At 44.1% G+C, this 20,933-nt stretch overlaps 1 pseudogene; it reads right to left on the reverse strand.

Annotated features, from left to right (window-relative positions):
* Positions 1 to 1,578: 1,578 nt before the first annotated feature.
* The window catches only part of LOC137327782 (uncharacterized), a 35,433-nt pseudogene continuing 16,078 nt past the window's right edge, over positions 1,579 to 20,933 (reverse strand).

Below are 20,933 nucleotides of genomic sequence, written 5' to 3' on the forward strand. Positions count from 1 at the left end.
GCCTCAGGGGCCAGGGCAAATCGTACCAAGAGCAAGGCCATGTTTTTTGGGAACTGGGCCGACCGATCCTTTGTCCCCTTCACCGTCAGGTCGGATTACCTGAAGGTGCTGGGGATCTAGTTCGGGGGGGCGCCGGGGCATGCACCAAGAACTGGAAGGAGCGTATTTCTAAGGTGAAGCAGAAACTGGGACTGTGGGATCGACGATCCCTCTCGATCGTGGGCAAAAACCTGGTCATCAGGTGTGAGGTGCTCTTGGTGTTGCTGTATGTGGCACAGGTCTGGCCCGTTGAGGGGAGGCAACCTTCCAGTTCTCATTAATGCTTTTGATTGATTTGTAAGTATACACACAACAGAAATTACTTCACATTTGAGATGCTAATGCATGCAAGCTTGTCATATCAGCAGAACAAATTTGATGTGCAAGTGAGTTGGCAAAAACAATTAAAGGTCACCTCAATGACCAGAAATCTGCTTTTAATACTTCACAACTTAAATGGCAACCATTAACTAACATAATTGCCTGCCTATTGGGAAACACTATTTTTGGTTTGGTATGATGTATTCAGCCTTAGAGACCCAAGAAATGGCATAATGATGGGGATTTTCATCAGTTCCCCTGCTTCAATCATGCATTTCCAAGTTGCTGTAGTAAGACAGGACTTAGTCTGAAATCTTAGGCATTAAGAATTTTTAACATGACTAAGATTTCAGACTATCATTTTGGTTTCACAAACAGCTTAAAAAGTGGAATGCAAGTCAAGAACTATATTGTAAACAATTCTTGCATATGTTTTGTTACTATGTAATTAAGTATCATGTAAACAAATCCAATCATTCATTTTAGCTTGAATGATTGTCTGGGTGTTGCTTTGTCATTTGGAAAGCACAGGAATGTATGGTGTGCAACCCTTGCAATCTCTGGTGTAAAATATCAGTAAGAGAGTAATTGTAGCTCCTGTGGTATATTATTCCAAATCATTATGTACAAATGTGCAAATTTAGGATCATAAGGGTCATAGATTTGCCTATGGAAAATACACTTTGGTTTGAACAAAGTTGGGGAGCAGTGTTTTGGGACAAGTATTGTTGGACCTTTACATGAAGCAGGAAGTGGACCTCTTGTGGGAATAATGGTGAACTAACACACCTATAATTATAACTATATGCTGTTCATAATATTCAATGTATCTGTTAATACTATTCCCTGAAGTCTAAAATATAATTACACTATCCAATCTAAAAGTTAATTGGTGAGTTTGCCTATGCGATATCTGCAACACATTAGTTAATGCACTTGTATAAACTATCTCCATTTGCTAATTTGAGTCATTAAGCTATATCGTTTAAATTGTTTAATATGATTTCATTAAAATAATTAACAGAAAAGTTTCACATCAATACATTACAAATATTATATGGAGCAATTTCTTCCAAACAAAACAATACTGGGGCATTTCACGTGAACATGTTAACCAATGTCGTACAGAAGAACTTCAGCTCTCAAGTGTTATCTGCATCTCCCCCACAAAAGTAAAATAATTAAGAATACGATTGTTGTAATTTTCAAATGACTATTTCACCAAAATGAATGCCATCGCACCGTGGAAATCAATGTGTCAGTTGTCCACCTCTGCAGAAGGTCAGCTATGTTACCCGGACTTCAAGGGTTAAGTTACGGGTTAAAATAAGTTAAGGGTTAGAATGATACTTGGACTTCAAGGGTTAAGTTACGAGGAGAGATTACACAAATTGGGGTTGTATTCTTTCGAGTTTCAAAGGTTAAGGGGTGATCTGATCGAAGTTTATAAGATATTAAAGGGAACAGATAGGGTGGATAGAGAGAAACTATTTCCGCTGGTTGGGGATTCTAGGAGTAGGGGGCACAGTCTAAAAATTAGAGCCAGACCTTTCAGGAGTGAGATTAGAAAACATTTCTACACACAAAGGGTGGTAGAAGTTTGGAACTCTCTTCCGCAAACGGCAATTGATACTAACTCAATGGCTAAATTTAAATGTAAGATAGATAGCTTTTTGGCAACCAAAAGTATTAAGGGATATGGGCCAAAGGCAGGTATATGGAGCTAGATCACAGATCAGCCATGATCTTATCAAATGGCGGAGCAGGCACGAGGGGCTGAATGGCCTACTCCTGTTCCTATGTTGAGAAGAACAGTGTTTGGGATGTAGGGGGCAGCAATGTACTGGCCAGACTTGTGCATAACCTAAAATACAGATGTTGTAAAGTGTTAAACACCACCAGCAGTCACATTAAATAACATCTCTTGTTTATATTTCCACCCCCACCCCCAACACTCTTCCATTTTTATTCTCTTCTCCTGAAGAACCAATTCATGCTCGGGCACTGGCAGCCCTCTGGTACCTTGCCCAAAGTGGCCATCTTTCATGCATTGAACCTTAACAGTGAGTATTGGCAGACTAGTCAACTCATCATGGCTGAGTCTAATCCTGTCATGACCTGACATCCCCACACATGCAGTTTCCTACAGAGGTCACTGGATATGATCAGGGGCAGGAACCTTTGCTGATTTTGTTTCTAGCTCTAGGTTCTATGTCTAGCTGTGGTGCCTCAGTTAACTGAACACAAACTGGGAATTGAACCTGAGACTTTCCTGGTCTTTTCCTTATCAGCTTCATCTTTTCAGCTATATCCTGGTCGCTTATAAGTCATCAGTTCCTAACTGTAACTGAGTGATTTCAATCAACACAATGAAAATAGAAAGAGACACAAAGAATGCTTATCTTGGCTGCGAGTATTAATGTAATAATTCAAGAAGCCACAGGGTGATTAATCTTGTTGGGGCAGCACTGCCTGTCAAATCATATCTTTTATTATGAACATATCCAATTTGAGCAGAAAACAAAAAGATTGTTACAAAATAAACGTGCTGGCATGGAGAATAGGTGCTCAATATGGGCAGTACTGTAAATGTATATACTAAAGCACAAATGCATCATACTTGAGTACGTTACCATCAAAAGATGCAGCTTAATGGACAAGGTTTGGGAAGGTGCTTTAGTAATTCCTTGTAACACAAATAGAAAACAATTAAATCTGAAAGAAGGATCACACTGTAGAGATTTACGTTTACCTCTAAACCTGCACTCTTATCTCGGAAGAGTAAAGTGAATGTTCCATAATCGGAATGCTCTCCACATCGGACCTGATGTTCCTTCAGAGGATTTCTGTATTGGTGGATAATACAGAATGTGAAGGGTTGTAGGATTTTGATTACCTTTCAGACATTGCACAAATCGACTATAATGATCTACATTTATTTTATCCTTTCCATGCTTCTGCATAGCAGATGAGGTATCCTATGTGAAGGACAATCTCCAAGCAGTTTTATATAAATACTAATAAATCTCCTCTGGCATAGCATGGAGAATTATTTTTTTTTTTAAAAAGCACATACATGAATGTGTTTCTCACCCATTGTAGTTACAAAAAGAAATAAATCCATACCCTTAAATTAGGCCAGTTAACATTATGGGCTCGATTTTCGCACCCGTGATCGGGTGCGTTCGTGGCGGGGGGGGGGCTGCGAGAATCCGGGATTCCCGGGGTGGGTCGAGAGCCCGGCTCCAACCCGCCCATTTCCGGGTTCCCCAGTGACGCGCTCACATGCGCACGCAGCCCCCGCATGTGGGACTCCCGCCAATTAAAGCCGGCGGGGTGCCACTTAAAGTACTTAAACAGGTACTTCAGGTTGTTTACAGACCTGATTGACCTGATATTTTAGGAGGGATGGGATTTTGAAATTAACTGAGACTGTTTCCTGTACTGGGGGAAACACTCCCAATTCAAATGGACGTGTTGCAGCCATCAGCCTGTTGACCCTCACTCATTGCAGGAGGCCACTCTGTCACTTTGGACAAAGTTTGGCCTCCACCACCCTCCTCCTAACAATAAAATTCACCAACTTGCACACTTACCCCAGTGTCCAGACACATGTACCTACCTTGCGGACCCCCTCAGATGTACATCTTCTGGATGGGGGCCGCCGTAGCTGCAGTCATGGCCTCCTCGGAGGGCGAACAGCATCACCAGCCTCGCCGGTCAAGCCGTCCACCTCTGACACGTGGAGCTCCACAACACAGTGCTGTGACACATCCACCTGCACAGCAGGAGGGAGGGCAACCGCAGAGAGAGATGCGTCGCAGAGGGCACTACCCTCGCCACAGGGTCTATAGACCGAGACTCAGCTTCCTGGACCTCTGAGCAGTAGTGCACACGGAGGCTCAGAGTCACTCGACATGTAGTCGTGGACATCTGCAGCCTCCTTCATGCCGAGCTGCTCCCGGCTGGCCCGAGCACCATCTTCTTACCTGTCGCTGTCAAAGTCACCACTGCCCTCAACAAATTCTCCTCCACATCCTTCCAGGGTGCCACCGGGGACATCGCCGACGTCTCTCAGTCGTCTGCACAAAAGAGCCCTGCAAATACACCTACACCCACTTTGCAGTGACACAGTGGGTGGCATCAAGTGTGCGTGTTCATGGTGAACCCCATGAAAGGGACCTACTCCACAAGCCAGTCAAGAATGGGCAAGACGTGGCAGTAGTGGTGATAATAATAAGATTTATTGTGCATGTGAATTAAACAAATATAAATAAAAAACATGACAAATCGTCAGACACCCTTGTGCATTCCCTTTGTGCTCACAAAACCTTCACCTTACGTTTCCGGGAACCCCTACGTGGTGCTACCCCTGTGGCTTCAGCAGAGGTAGTGGCAGGTTGCTCTTGTCCATGCCCTGACCGATGAAATGCTTTGTGCCAACGCCCTCTGGGTTTGGGTGCCCATGAGGGCCCCTCCAAAGACTGCTACACCTGCACCTGTGCAGGGGCAGACTCGGCCACCTGGAGAGGGGGCAGCATTGCGGGTACTGGTTGAAAGGGGGCAACGGGTGAGACGTGGGAGCGCTTTGAGTGGCGTCCCCACTTCCATGTCCCCTTTCACCATCATCCCTCGCGTGGCCCAGGCCCAGATCACTCCTTCCACCCTGCTGGACGGCAGTTTGGAGGACTTGTGTGAGGCCTTGGAAGGGCATTTGTAAAGTATCTGTCAGACTGTTCAAGACGGCAGAATGTTGCTCACCCTGAATCCGAACGGCCGTTGTCAGGGCCTGAATGGACTCATTGTTGAGCCGTGCTTGACGCTCGAGGGAGGCTAGCCTTTCCTCCATCGCAAACATTCCCACACCTACCCGCGACACTATCTCAGAGATACCTTCACGTCCCTGCCACACTATCTCGGAGATACTCTCCTGTACCAGTGCCACCATTCCCCTCATGCAGGAGTTGGACTCCTCAATCCTCTGCGCGATTGTGGAGAGTGCGCGTGGCACCTGTTCCAGCGCTTTGGCAACGTGATGCTGCCCCTCGACGACTCTCCTTCTCGCGGCTGGCCCCCAGAGTTCAGCATCTGGGTCCAGCTGAGCAGAGCCTGGAGAAGAGTGCTCCCACCGACGCGGACTCTCCACGGCTGCCCCGCCACCAGGGTCTGTTCGTGCTTACATGTGCGTGGTAACTCACCATGTGCAAGCCCAACTAAGTGAGGACGGGGACCCACCGAGGTGTGAGTATCTGCGCTGGTGGATGGCTGGCTCCGATGTGAAGATGCCCCCTCGCAGGCCGGCAGGTCCTCTGAGGAATCGCCCTCCACAGTCACGGTGGTCGCAGATGGCCCTGCAAGAGAACAGAAAGCAATATTAGGCATGTGGACAGATTTTGAGGTGCTGCAGATGCCAAGTGATGCTAAGATCATTCGCTATCATGAGTGCTGAGCGTTAGCTTTCTGTCACCGGCCGCTTGTGCAATCCCAGCCTCGGCATCCACCACGGACAGGCACTCCAGCATGCGGCTGATCTCCAATGCCTGCTGCTCTGCGTCCGTTAGGACCACCTGGTGTGGCGGGCCCCCTCCGGTCCGTGCCTTCTCCCGGGCATTCTAGCATCTCTTCTCCTATCAAGGCAAAACACAGAGGAGTGATTGAGTGATGGTTGCATGGTGAGCCACTGCATGTGTTGGTGTGGGTGGGGTAGAGCGTGAGGGAGATGCATGGGAGGGTGCGTGTGCAACATAGCCATGATATTGTACGAGGATTGGGTTGCGAGGTAGTGTTCGAATGGGGACAGGGGCAGTGAGTGCGTGCAGGCAAGGTGAGGATGATGGTTGAGTGGATGTGAGGAGTGATGTGAGAGTGTTGTGGTGGCAGTGCAGAAGAGGTTGTGTGGTGGTGGAGGTGATGTGGAAGATGGAGTGTGGGAGAATGCGCAAGTATTCTCACTTTGGCTGACTTGGTTAGGTCATTAAAGCGCTTCCTGCACTGGACCCAGGTTCGTGGCACATTGCCACAGCTGGTGACCTCGGCCACCTCCAGCCAGGCCTTCTTCGTGGTGGAGGGAGGGACCTTCCTCCCATCAGATGGGAAAAAGATTTCGTTCTTCCTCCTCACCCCATTGAGCAGCAGCTGGAGTGAGGAGTCTGAAAATCTTGGGGCAGCCTTCCCTCTGGCCTGCTCCATGGTTCAGCATTGGTTGTTTGCTGCAGGAGGAGCATTCGTGGACTGCCCCTTTAAATAGGACTCCTCCAGCTGACAGACCTTACTGCGCATGTGCAGTCCGCCCGCCGCGCAGCTTACCAGCGGGGATCCCGGAAACAAAGGTACGTGGCTCCAGTTAGCCTGCGATTGCATGCGGAGCGCACTGATTTCACCGGGCACGTTACCCACACGCCCAGTCGACCCCCTGCTGAGAACCCACCGCCCTGCTAATATCGAGCCCTATGTTTCTGCTCGTTCCAATCCTATACTCATACCGTGTGCTATGCTTGCCTCCATACAGGCCTGTGTACATAGGTGTCCTTATAAATTAACTACTATTATCATGTAGATCAATCCTCTCATGCATTGGCATTCTCAAGGGCCGATTTTAAATCCAGACTGGTTTTGAGCAGGTGAGCAGCGGTGAGTTAAAAACTAACCTGCTGCTCAAGGAATGAGGTCAGAGGTATTTTAATGCCTGGGCCTCATTTAAATCATGCCGGCCGACTTCCCACCTGTTCCAGGCGGGACGTGGTGGAAAATCACATGGTGCCGACAGCAGGTAGGTTGCGGGAGCAGCTCCAGGGGCAGTCTCATTGAGATCCAGTGTTGGGGAGGGGGGTGAGTCGGTGGCAGTGGAGGCCTAAGCTTTCCTCCTAGCTCCACAATGGAAGTAAAAAAAAAAGTTAAAAATCTTACCTGTTTCTACCTCTTTTGGGCCTGGATCCTCTTTCCTGCTATCTTCAGTAAAGCCACCGTGGCTTCCTGCTCAGGCCACTGAGTTAAAATTGCAGTCAGGTCCTGAACATGCATATGTGAAAAAGGACCCCACTGGATGGGTGTCCTTGCTGCCTGCTCCATTGAGCAGCTTAGAATCATGAATGGTCAGATCCCAGCAGCTCCAGGGCAGTAATCTGGACTATTTTAACTACCTACTGCCCGATTGCCGCTGGGCAAGTAAGATTAAAACCGCTTGTGTCTCAGTATCATGTAAGCCTTGGCCTATTTTGTATATCAGACTTGTCATAGTCTAGTTTCAGACACAGAGCTCTGAGGGGTTGACTTTCAGTTTGCTCTGGATTATTTGGGAAATTCTGGCTGGGATGTGTGTCAGACAGGAGCCTTGTTGTAGTTAGGGAATAATGTTCTGTTGAAGTTTGGGGTGGAGGGAAGGATCTATCATGGCTGCTAGCTGTGATTTTTTTTTTGTAATTTGATTAGTGATGGGATGACAAATGGAAAAGGAGGATTAGTTATGTAATGTGATTCTTATTTTTTAAACCATTAACAGCAAAAGAGAAGACGACTTTCTTAATTTGATTTTTCCAGAAGATTGCTACATTATCCAACAAAATATCCTAAGTGTAAGTGGGCTAACTATTGCCCTCAGTCTCAGGTTGAGTTTGATGGTGTTTTTATTGGAACAAGATGCTGTCTGGAGTTAGCTCACATTCTTTAATGTACCTGGCATCTTTAACTACAGAAACCAAAGCTCGATTTCACTATCATTGAAAGAGGTATGTAACCAACACCTACCTAAACACAGATTATCCGGTTATCACATTGCTATTTGTGGGAGCTTGCTGTGTTTCCTACATTACAACAATGACTACATTTCAAAAGTACTTAATTGGTTGTAAAGTGCTTTGGGACATCCTGAGGTCACAAAAGGCATTATATAAATGCAAGTCTTTCTTTCTGCTTATTGCCTATCATTTTGTGCTTGTTAATAAAGAAATCACTCAAGTTCCAGGCCCAGTGCAATCACTTTCATAATTCAGGCAGACAGCTGCTCACAGACTTTGAAGAAGGATTCCAGACATTTCCTAAACTCAGGATCATCATTTCTAAAAAAAATGCAAGTGAAAACAGCAGGACTTTATTTCAGTAAAGAAAATATGAATTAAAATTATCAGACAAATTGTAGAATGGTTACAGCACAGAAGGCTGCCATCTGGCCTGTGCCTGCTCTTTGTAAGAGCAATCCAGTTGGTCCCATTCCCCCTCCTCCCCCACGTAGCCCTGCAAATTTTTTCCCTTCAAGTATTTATCCAATTCCTTTTTGAAAGCCACAGTTGAATCTGCTTCCACCATCCTTTCAGGCAGTGCATTCGAGATCATAACTGCTCGCTGTGTAAAAACATTTTTCCTCATGTCGCCTTTGGTTCTTTTACCAATCACCTTAAATCTGTCCCCGCTGGTTCTTGACCCTTCCACCAATGGGAACAGTTTATCTTTATCTTTCATGATTTTGAACACTATCAAATTTCTTCTCAACCTTTTCTGCTCTAAGGAGAGCAACCCCAGCTTCTCCAATCTATCCACGTAACTGAAGTCCCTCATCCCAGGAACCATTGTAGTAAATCTTTTCTCTAAGGCCTTCACATCCTTCCTAAAGTGCGGTGCACAGAATTGGACACAATACTCCAGTTGTGGCTGAACCAGTGTTTTATAAATAGTTCAACATAACGTCTGTGCTTTTGTACTCTATGCCTCTATTTAGAAAGCCCAGGATCCCGAATGCATTTTTAAAATCACTTTGTTGACCTGTCCTGCACTTTCAAAGATTTATGCACTTTTCCCCTCAGGTCTCTGTTCCTGCACCCCCTTTAGAATTGTACCATTTAGTTTATACTGCCAAAATGTATCACTTCGCAATTTTCTGCATTAAATTTCATTTATCATGTGTCTGTCCATTCCACCAGTCTGTCTCTGTCCTCATGAAGTCTATTACTATCCCCCTCACTGTTCACTACACTTCCAAGTTGTGTGTTATCTACACCCAATTCATTAATGTATTATATCAAAAAAAGCAGTGATCCTAGTACTGACTCCTGGGGAACACCACTGTATACCTTCCTCCAGTCCAAAAAACAATCGGTCACCAGTACTCTGTTGCCTGTCACTTAACCAATGTTGTAACATGCTGCCACTGCCCCTTTTATTCTGTGGGCTTCAATTTTGCTGACAAGCCTATTGTGGCACTTTATCAAATGCCTTTTGAAAGTCTAAACACACAACAACAGCATTGCCCTCATCAAAAAACTCAATCAATTTAGTTAAACAACAAATCCATGCTGGCTTTCCTTTATTAATCCACATTGTCCAGGTGACTTAATTTTGTCCTGGATTATCGTTTCTAAAAGCTTCCCCATCAGAGGTTAAACTGACTGGCCTGTAGTTGCTGGGTTTATCCTTGGACCCTTTTTTGAACAAGGGTTTAACATTTGCAATTCTCTAGTCCTCTGGCACCACCCCTGTGTCTAAGGAGGATTGGAAGATTATGGCTGGTACCTCCACAATTTCCACCCTTACTTCCTGCAACTTAAGATGGATTTTATCTGGACTGGGTGACTTATCTACTTTAAGTACAGCCAGCCTTTCTAGTACCTCCTGTATTAATTTTTAGCCCATCCAGTACCTCGACTACCTTTTACTGTGACTTTAGCAGCTTCTTCTTCCTTGGTAAAGACAGATGCAAAGTACTGATTTAATACCTCAGTCATGCCCTCTGCCACCATGTGTAGATCTCCTTTTTGGTCCCTAAATAGGCCCCATCCCTCTTCTTACTAACTGTATGCCTATAGAAGACATTGGGATTCCCTTTTATGTTAGCTACTAGTCTATTCTCATTCTCAGCCCCTCTTATTTCCGCTCTCTCGCTCTCACCATCCAGGGACCCTACCTTTCCCCCTCATGGGAATGTACCCAAACCATCTCCTCTTTAAAGGCCACCCATTGGTCAATTACAGTTTTACCTGTCAATCTGATTCCAATTTACCCGGGTCAGATCAGTTCTCAACCCACTGAAATTGGCACCCCTCCACTTAAGTATTTTTACTCTAGATTGCTCCTTGTCCTTTTCCATAAGGAATTTAAACCTATTCCTACAATGATCACTGTTCCCTGAATGTTCCTCATGGACAATTGCTCCACTTGACCCACCTCATTCCCCAGAACTAAATCCAGCAATGCCTCCTTCCTCATTGGGCCAAAAATATACTGATCAAGAAAGTTCTCCTGAACACACTTCAGAAATTCCTCCCCCCTTTACAGCATGCACACAATCATATTCCCATTTGGCTACTTGCAGCTGCCCACCTAATACTGCACTGTTTCTTAAGCTAGACCTATCTGTCTCTGCCAATTCTTTGTGCACCTTGTATCTCCTTTCTAATGCTACATCCTGGTGTCCATCCCCCTGCCAAATTAGTTTAAACCCTCCCCCACAGCACCAGTGAGCCTCCCCATGAGGACATTGGTCCCATCTCTGTTTAGGTCCAACCCGACCATCTTGAACAGGTCCCAAGAATCTGAGCCCTCCCTCTTACACAGTGTCTCTAGCCATGCATTAACCTGCCTTATCATCCTATTTCTGTTATCACTGGCGCATGGCACTAGGAGTAATCCAGAGATTACTACCTTTGAGATCCTGCTTTTTAAACTTTGTCCCTAGCTCCTGAAACTCTGACCACAGGATCTCATCCCTTTTCTTTCCTATGCCATTGGTACCCACATGGACCACAACTTCTGGCCATTCCCTATCCTTTACCCTGACACCAGGGAGGCAACACAACATGTCAGTGGTCACAGAAACGCCTGTCTGTACCCCTGACTATCGAGTCCCCTATGACTACTGCATTTCTACACTTCACTGTGCCCCCATGCGGTCCTTTGCCCCACAGTGCCATGCTCAGGACTGCACTCCTTTGAGGTGTCGTCACCCTCACTGGTATTCAATGCTGAATACCAATTTGAGTGCGCCACACACCCAGAAGATTCCTGCACTGTCTGCCCCTTTCAGATAGCCACCCACTTGCTATCCTGAACTCTGGCTGTGGGGTGACCACCTCCTGGAACGTACGATCCAGGAAACCTTCAGCCTCCCTTATGCTCTGCAGTGACTCCAGCTGCCCCTCAAGCTCAGAAACCCTCAGCTTGAGCAACTGGAGGCATTTCCTGCACGAAGCATCCTGAAGTTCTCACACGGCACTGGAATTGCAGGCGATGGGTCTCAGTTGCCCATCTATTATATTTGGAAACTTTTCTTCCCTGTATCCCCCCCATACTCCTTTTAGATACTTGATTATTAATTTACTTAGTTTACTTACCCTTTTATTCTGGGTGTCTCAGAGCTCCTCCTCTCTGTTCACTGGGACACTACTCTGTTCTAGTGAATGGGGCTCCTCCTGGTGCTTAGCCTCACCTCTTGACTCCACTCACTTTCGTACTGATATTTATTTATAGATAATTACTTTAGTCAGTTTTGGTTTCTTCGCTTTTTAATAATTTACCACCTCACTCCCCACATTCTCATTCCCAGTCATTCACGATCCACTTTCTGCGACGCCCACTCTGTGCTTCACCTCTCATAAGAAACAAAATTAAAAGCAATATTTGCTTTACTAGACTGAAAATTATTTAAATTTCATGGAATTGCTCTCAGTAAGTTGGAGCCTATACTGTTGCAAGGTGCAGGGTGGGAGTTAGTGGGGAATGGGGAGGGTTGCACATGGCCGTTGAAGGATTTGGAAAGACACTTGTCACAGAATCTAATCAGACAGTGAAGTATTGGTTCCTGGAAAATAAATGTTTTTCTTCAGCCATATCAGGTGGGTCAATCTTGTGTCTGCATAAATGTCCTGTTGTACAATTACTTCTTGTAGCTGTCACACTATTTCTGTAAGTCACACTTGTGCCACATTGTCACTGTTTATTACAAGATTTCCATCACACTTTTGTCACATTTTTCTGTTGACCTCACATCCCGAGTCCTGCTTCACTTGGTTATCAAAGATGCTTACTCAATGATGCTAACTTATCTTTGAGATCTCCCATCCATCTCCAGCCTAACTGGTGCTATGGGGACCAGTTTCAGGACTTAAGACTTCCAGATAAGTAAAAAATATATATTTTTTAAAAAAACATCTTCTCCTCCCCACCTCACCACTATTCCTGTGACTTCTGTGGCCCCAAATCATTCCTGCAACTGCTACATTGCTAGCTCTTTCCTGCTGTCAGACATACCTCTGGAACACTTCCACCACTATCAGTTTTCCCCTCTTCCTGCTGTCCAGAATGGTTCTTGATAAGAACACAAGAAATAGGAGCAGGAGTAGGCCATACAGCCCCTCAAGCCTTCACTGCTATTCAATAAGATAATGGCTGATCTTTGACCTCAACTCCACTTTCCCGCCCAATCCCCATATCATTTGATTCCCCTAGATTCCAAAAATCTATCGATCTCAGCCTTGAATGTACTCAATGACTCAGCATCCACAGCCCTCTGGGGTAGAGAATTCCAAAGACTCAACCTTCTGAGTGAAGAAATTTCTCCTCATCTGAGTCCTAAATGGCCAACCCCAAATCCTGAGACCATGCCCCTTAGTTCTAAACTCTCCAGCCGAGGCTAACAGCCTCAGTATCTATCCTGGCAAGCCTTCTTAGAATCATGTTTCAATAAGGTCACCTCATTCTTCTAAAATGAGAGTGTATAGGCCCATTCGACCCAATCTCCTCATAGTACAACCCCCTCATCCCAGGAGTCAATCTAATGAACTTTTGTTGCACCCCCTCTAAGGGACGTATATCCCGCCTTAGATAAGGAGACCAAAACTGTACACAGTACTCCAGGTGTGGTCTCACCAAAGCCCTGTACAATTGCAGCAAGACTTCCTTACTCTTGTACTCCAACCCTCTTGCAATAAAGGCCAACATACCATTTGCCTTTTTAATTGCTTCCTGGACACCCAATCCCTCTGAACAATATTTAATAGTTACTCACCATTTAAAAATATTCTGTTTTTCTATTCTTCCTACCAAAGTGAATAACCTTGTTTCCCCATATCATACTCCATCTGCCATCTTTTTGCCCACTCACTTAACTTGTCTACATCCCTTTGCAGACTCTTTGTGTCCTCCTCACAGCTTACTTTCCCACCTAGGTTTGGATTGTCAGCAAACTTAGATGAAGGGACTGAGTGTAATGCATCCAATTCATTAATATAGATTGTAAATAGCTGAGGCCCAAGCATTGATCTTTGCGGCACCCCACTAGTTACAGCCTGCCAAGCTGAAAATGACCCATTTATTCTTACTTTATTTTCTGTCCGTTAACTAATCCTCTATCCATGCTAATATATTACCTCCAACCCCATAAGCCCTTATTTTGTGTAACAACCTTGTGGCACCTTATCGAATACCTTTTGAAAATCCAGATATACTACATCCACTGGTTCCCCTTTATCTATCCTGCTAGTTACATCCTCAAAAAACTAAGATTTGTCAAACACTTTCTTGTTCATAAAAGTATGTTGACTGCCTAATCATATGATTTTCTAAGTGCCCCATTACCATGTCCTTATTAACGGATCCCAGCTATTTCCCAACTACTGATGTCAGATTAACTGGCCTATAGTTCCCTGTTTTCTCTCTCCCTCCTTTCTTGAATAGCGGTCTTACATTTGCTATCTTCTAATTCACTGGGGCAGTTCTAGAATCTAGGAAATTTTGGACGATCACAACCAATGTATCCACTATCTCTGCAGCCACCTCTTGGAACCCTAGGATGTAGGGCATCAGGCCAGGGGATTTGTCGGCTTTTAGTCCCATTCATTTCTCCAGTACTTTTTCTTTACTAATATTAATTACTTTAAGTTCCTCACTCTCATTAGCCCCTTGGTTCCCCATTATTTCTGGTATGTTTTTTGTGTCTTCTACTGCGAAGACAGATACAAAATATTTGTTTAACGTCTCTGCTATTTCCTTATTCCCCATTATAATTTCTCCAGTCTCAGCCTCAGGAACCCACATTTACACTCTCCTTTTTACATCTTTTGTAGAAGCTCTTACAAATCTGATTTTATTATTTCTTGCTAGTTTACTCATTCTATCTTCTCTATCAATTTTTTGGTCATCCTTTGCTGGTTTCTAAAACTCCCAACCCTCTGGCTTACTACTCTTGGCAACATTATAAACCTCTTAATCTAATACTATCCTTAACTTTTTATTTAAAGTTAGCCACGGATGGATTACTTCCCGTGGAGTTTTTATTTCTCAATGGAATGTATATTCATTAAGCATTATGAAATATCTCTTTAAATGTTCGCCATTGCTCATCAACCATCATATCTTTTAATCTAATTTCCTAATCAACCTTAGCCAACTCGCAATTGGCTTTGTTTAAGTTTAAAGACTCAAGTTTTGGACTTAAGTACATCACTCCCGAACTCAATGGGAAATTCTATCATATTATGATCACTCTACCCCAGAGGATCCCTTACTATGAGATTACTAATTAATCCTGTCTCATTACACAAGTCAAATAGACTGTTCCCTTGTTGGTTCCACAATGTATTATTTTAGGAAACTGTCTCGAATGCATTCCAGGAACTCGTCCTCCAAACTTCTTTGGCAGTTTGGTTTGCTCAGTCTATGAAGATTAAAGTCCCCCACGATCATTGAATTACCTTTATTATAAGCACCTCTTATTTCTTGATTAATACTCTGTCCAACAGTATAACTACTGTTAGGGGGCATATAAACTACATCCATTAATGTTTTCTGCCCCTTGTTATTTATTATCTCCACCCATACTGATCCTATTTCCTGATCTTCTGAGCCAAGATCCTTTCTCACTACTGTCTTTATCTCATCCTTTATTATTAGGGCTACACCCCCACCCTACCACCAGCCCCACTCCCACCCTCCTTTTCCATTTTGTATGTCTTTTCCAAAAGTCAAGTACCCTGGAATATTTAGTTCCCAACCTTGGTCACCTTGCAACCATGTCTCCGTAATGGCTATTAGATCAAACCCATTTATTTCTATTTTGCCATGAATCCATCTTTCTTGTTACAAATGCCTCATGCATTCAGATAAAGCACCTTGAATTTTAACTTTTTACTATTTTTCCCTAATTTGAACTTATTCACTAATGCACTATTACCGTTAAGCAGTGTGTTTCAAGAAGAGACAGAGTTTATCTTTACCCAAATCGCTACACTGCTCTATGGCCTTGACTTTTCTCCTTAGATTTATAAATTTACCTTTACTTGATCCCTCCACCGCCACCCCCCACCTTTTTAGTTTAAAGCCCTATCTGCCACCCTAGTTATTCGATTCACCAGGACACTGGTCCCAGCCCAGTTTAAGTGGAGCCCATCCCAATGGAACAGTTCCCTCTTTTCCCAGTACACCATGAATTGAAACTGTCTCCCACACCACTCAGCCACACATTTAACTCTGATCTGTTTGACCCGATGCCAATTTGCACATCGTTCAGGTAGTAATCCAGAGATTACTACCTTTGAGGTTCTGTTTATTAATTTGGATCCTAGCTCCTCAAACTCACTCAGCAGAACCTCATTCCTAGTTCTACCTATGTCGTTGGTTCCTACATGGACCACGACAACTGGATCCTCCTCCTTGATGCTTCAAGACTTGGGCCTTGATCACTCTTTCCTACTTATGCTCCTAGTAGCTTTTGGGGCTCGGGCCTCAGTCGTTGCTACTGGCCCATCCCCTTCCCTCCATCCCTGTCATGTTCTTTCCTCTTTGCCAGTTTCAAAGCACTGAGCCTAAAGACTGGCAATTTGTTTTTTTAGGAACATAGGAACAGGAGTAGGCCATTCAGCCCCTTGTGCCTGCTCCGCCATTTGATAAGATCATGGTTGATCTGTGATCTAACTCCATATACCTGCCTTTGGCCCATATCCCGTAATACCTTTGTTGCCAAAAAGCTATCGATCTCAGATTTAAATTTAGCAATGAGCTAGTATCAATTGCTGTTTGTGGAATAGAGTTCCAAACTTCTACAACCCTTTGTGTAGAAACGTTTCTAATCTCACTCCTGAAAGGTCTGGCTCTAATATTTAGATTGTGCCCCCTACTCCTAGAATCCCCAACCAGTGGAAATAGTTTCTCTCTATCCACCCTATCTGTTCCCCTTAATATTTTATAAACTTCGATCAGATCACCCCTTAACCTTCGAAACTCTAGTGAATACAACCCCAATTTGTGTAATCTCTCCTCGTAACTTAACCCTTCAAGTCCGGGTATCATTCTAGTAAACCTACGCTGCACTCCCTCCAAGGCCAATATGTCCTTCTGAAGGTGCGGTGCCCAGAACTGCTCACAGTACTCCAGGTGCGGTCTAACCAGGGTTTTGTATGGCTGCAGCATAACTTCTGCCCCCTTGTACTCTAGTCCTCTACATATAAAGGCCAACATTCCATTTGCCTTCTTGATTATTTTCTGCACCTGTTAATGACACTTCAATGATCTATGTACCTGAACCCCTAAGTCCCTTTGGACATCCACTGTTTTTAACTTTTTACCATTTAGAAAGCACCCTGTTCTATCCTTTTTTGATCCAAAGTGGATGACCTCACATTTGTCTACATTGAATTCCATTTGCCACAGTTTTGCCCATTCACCTAATCTATCAATATCACTTTGTAATTTTATGTTTCCATCTCCACTGCTTACAATGCCACCAATCTGTGTCATCGGCAAACTTAAATATGAGACTTTCTATGCCTTCATCTAAGTCGTTAATAAATATTGTGAATAATTGAGGCCCCAAGACAGATCCCTGCGGGACTCCACTAGTCACATCCTGCCAATGTGAGTACCTACCCATTATCCCTACTCTCTGTCGCCTTTCGCTTAGCCAACTTCCTAACCAAGTCCGTACTTTTCCCCTCGATTCCATGGGCTTCTATCTTAGCTAACAGTCTCTTATGTGGGACCTTATCAAATGCCTTCTGGAAGTCCATATAAATAACATCCATTGACATTCCACTTACCACTACTTTAGTCACCTCTTCAAAAAATTCAATCAGGTTTGTCAGGCACGACCTACCTTTCACAAATCCATGCTGGCTCTCTCTGATTAACTGAAAATTCTCGAGGTGTTCAGTCACCCTATCCTTAATTACAGACTCCAGCATTTTCCCCACAACAGATGTTAGGCTAACTGGTCTATAATTCCCCAATTTCCCTCTCTCTCCTTTCTTAAAAAGAAGAGTGACATGTGCAATTTTCCAATCTAGAGGGACAGTTCCTGAATCTGGAGAACTTTGAAAGATTATAGTTAGGGCATCCGCAATGTGCTCACCTACTTCCTTTAAAACTCTGGGATGGAAACCATCTGGTCCTGGGGATTTGTCACTCTTTAGTGCTATTATTTTCTTCATTACTGTTGTTTTACTTATGTTGATTTTAATAGAGTCCCTGTCCCCGATTCAATATTAGTTTTCTTGGCATTTCCAGCATGCTATCCTCTTTTTCGACTGTAAATACTGACGCAAAGTAATCTTTCAATATGTCCACCATTTCCCCATTGTCAATGACAATATCCCCACTTTCAGTTTTTAAGGGGCCAACACTGCTCCTGACCACCCTCTTTTCCCTAATATAACTATAAAAGTTCTTTGTATTGGTTTTGATATCCCTTGTGAGTTTCTTTTCATACTCTCTTTTTGTAGCTCTTACTATCTGTTTTGTGACTCTTTGTTGATATTTGTATCTTTCCCATTTGCCAGGATCTGTGCCATTTTTTGCCTTTTTGTATGCCCTTTCCTTATGTCTTAAACTGTCCCTTACCTCTTTAGTTGTCCATGGCTGTTTTTTTTGGCAAGTAGAGTTCTTGCCCCTCAGGGGTATAAACCGATTCTGTATCACGTTAAATGTTTCTTTAAACATTTCCCACTGATCATCAGTCGTTTTACCCATTAACAGATTTGCCCAGTTTACTGTGGACAGTCTCTGTCTCATCCCATTGAAGTCGGCCTTGCCCAAGTCTAGAATCTTAGCAGCTGATTCACTTTTTTCCCTTTCAAACATTACATTGAACTCGATCATGTTATGATCACTATTGGATAGATGTTCACGCACAGTTAAGCCGTTAACTAAATCTGGTTCATTACTTACGGCACAATAAGTGCTTGAAAATACTAAGTGCTGGTTTCCTAGCTTAGTCCTGTAAAATTGATTTTAGGTTTTGGTTGGTGATAGGTGGAAAAGGTGTTGAGGAAGAAAGGGATGGTAGGGGGAGAGATAGAGTATAGGCCATGAAGAATGGAAGGGGATAGGAGTGAGTAAGAGGGGAGGCAATAGGATGTTTAGGTGGGAGCAGCTTTTATACTGGTTAAGGGGCTAGTGGGAAGGGAAAAGGGAAGCAGATGATGGGTGTGAAATGGGTGGTGGGAAGGGGAAGAGGCAACAGAGGTGATGGAAGCAAGGAGTGGGAGGTAACATAAAGGTATCAGGAAAGGAGAGACAGCAGAATGGGAAGGGGAAGCAAAAGGGGAGGTGATGGAAGCAATGAAATGGAGAGAACAGGTAGGGGAGGCAGTGAGATTGTGGGAATGGGAGAAAGCATGAGGGACAGGGAAGGAGGAGGTGATAGGAAGTTGAAAGAGGGACAACGACAGGGGAGCAGAATATAAAGGGGGTGGCAGAAATGGGAAGGGATGGGAGAAGGTGGGGTGTGGACCTAGGGGACGAGTCTAGGGGGAAAGGGGAATAGCTTTTTGGTACTGCCAGATCCTTCCCCCAATTAAGGGACTGTGGAGAAAAAACTCCCAAACCAGGAGTATTCTCAAGCCTAGGCTAGGTTCTGCTCATTGGCTGATGTAAGGTCCACCTGGAATCTTGGCCTCACCTTCTGAAGACTTCAGCCTGCCTTGCTGCACAATCAGCTTTACTAACTGGGACTGGGACTGGGGCCGTGGCCAGTGCTTGAGCTGGCTTAACAAGTGACTAGTCAAATCCCCTTTCCCCCTAGATTAGTCCCCTAGGTCCACACCCCACCATCTCCCATCCCTTCCCATTCCTGCCACCCCCTTTATATTCTGCTCCCCTGTTGTTGTCCCTCTTTCAACTTCCTATCACCTCCTCCTCCTCCTCCCCTGTCCCCACTTTCTTATCAGAGCAAATTTATAACATACAGTTCAAGAACTATAATTGGAACTTCTTTGATCTTACAACATGTGAAGCTAGCAATGACACATTAAAAGCTTCCTTCAGGTCTCCAGGACGTGTAGGATTTAACCTGTGAAGAACAAACATTTATTTTTATATTATACAAAGATAATGCCAAATTTTTACTCCTAAGTTAACATCTGATTAATTAGCTTGATTAGATCATAAGTTGTGGAAAAGGAAGAAGTCATCTGGCCTACCAAGCCGGCTTCTTCAACAGATCATATACAATCTACCTTACCATGAAATCAACCCTACCCAGGGAATCCCCCCCCCCAGCAGAAATTCTTCTTTGATATTAATCAGGCAAAATTCCACAATACATATCTACCAGCATCACAGAATCCTACCATCTCATAACCTTCTTCATACAAAGAATGATAGTCCTTGACCAATTCATACTTCATCCCACATTTCTTTTATTTCACACCACACAAAGTCACACTACAGTACCTTTGACAACACCTAGTACATTTTCCCAATACACCATACCTTTGGCAACACCCAGTGCACTTTCCCAGTCCCAGGCTTTCAGCTGTCTTGCAACTGTCTTTCAGGGCAGGGTAGGGCTGCTTGGCTGCTTTCCCTTTGGGCTGTGTTCAGGGGGCTTTGTCTCCTCAGCAACAGCAGCAACCCTATTTCTCTCGTGCCTCACTCTTTGAACTCTCACCTGACTGGGGAAGGTCTCCACCCACTCCAGCCTTAATTACTTCTTAAAGGTGAGGTCTCTTAAAAAGGCTATACCCCTCCTCTTGAAGAGGAGGTTTCTAAAAGAACCATATCCTTACTCGGTGGTCAGGACCCTCAGTTACTCTGCTATACCAGGTATTGTCACTACTAAGTGTTAGAAAGACTTAACATAAGCAGTTCTAGACTAGTCTGTCTAAGAGAATGAGGCCATGATCAAATATTAATTCATGATCTTAAGCTACTTTGGTTTATTAATAAAATATTGTTCTACCAAAACCTCACTAACACGATGCTAAAATAATTTTCAGGGATCCAGCATAGTGTGACATCATAGAATAATACAGCACAAAAGGAGGCCATTCAGCCCATTGTGCCTGTGCCGACTCTTTGAAAGAGCTATCCAATTAGTCCCATTCCCCTGCTCTTTCCCCATAGCCCTGTAGATTTTTCCCCTTCAAGTATTTTTCCAATTTCCTTTTGAAAGTTATTGTTGAATCTGCTTCCACCACCCTTTCCAGCAGTACATTCCAGATCATCACAACACTGCGTAAAAAAAAGTTCTCCTCATCTCCCCTCTGCTTCTTTTGCCAATTACCTTAAATCTGTGTCCTCTGGTTACCGACCCTCCTGCCAGTGGAAACAGTTTCTTCCTATTTACTCTATCAAAACCCCTCATAATTTTGAACATC

The sequence above is a fragment of the Heptranchias perlo genome, chromosome 12, assembly GCF_035084215.1.
Source record: "Heptranchias perlo isolate sHepPer1 chromosome 12, sHepPer1.hap1, whole genome shotgun sequence".
NCBI classification, from domain to species: Eukaryota; Metazoa; Chordata; class Chondrichthyes; order Hexanchiformes; family Hexanchidae; genus Heptranchias; species Heptranchias perlo.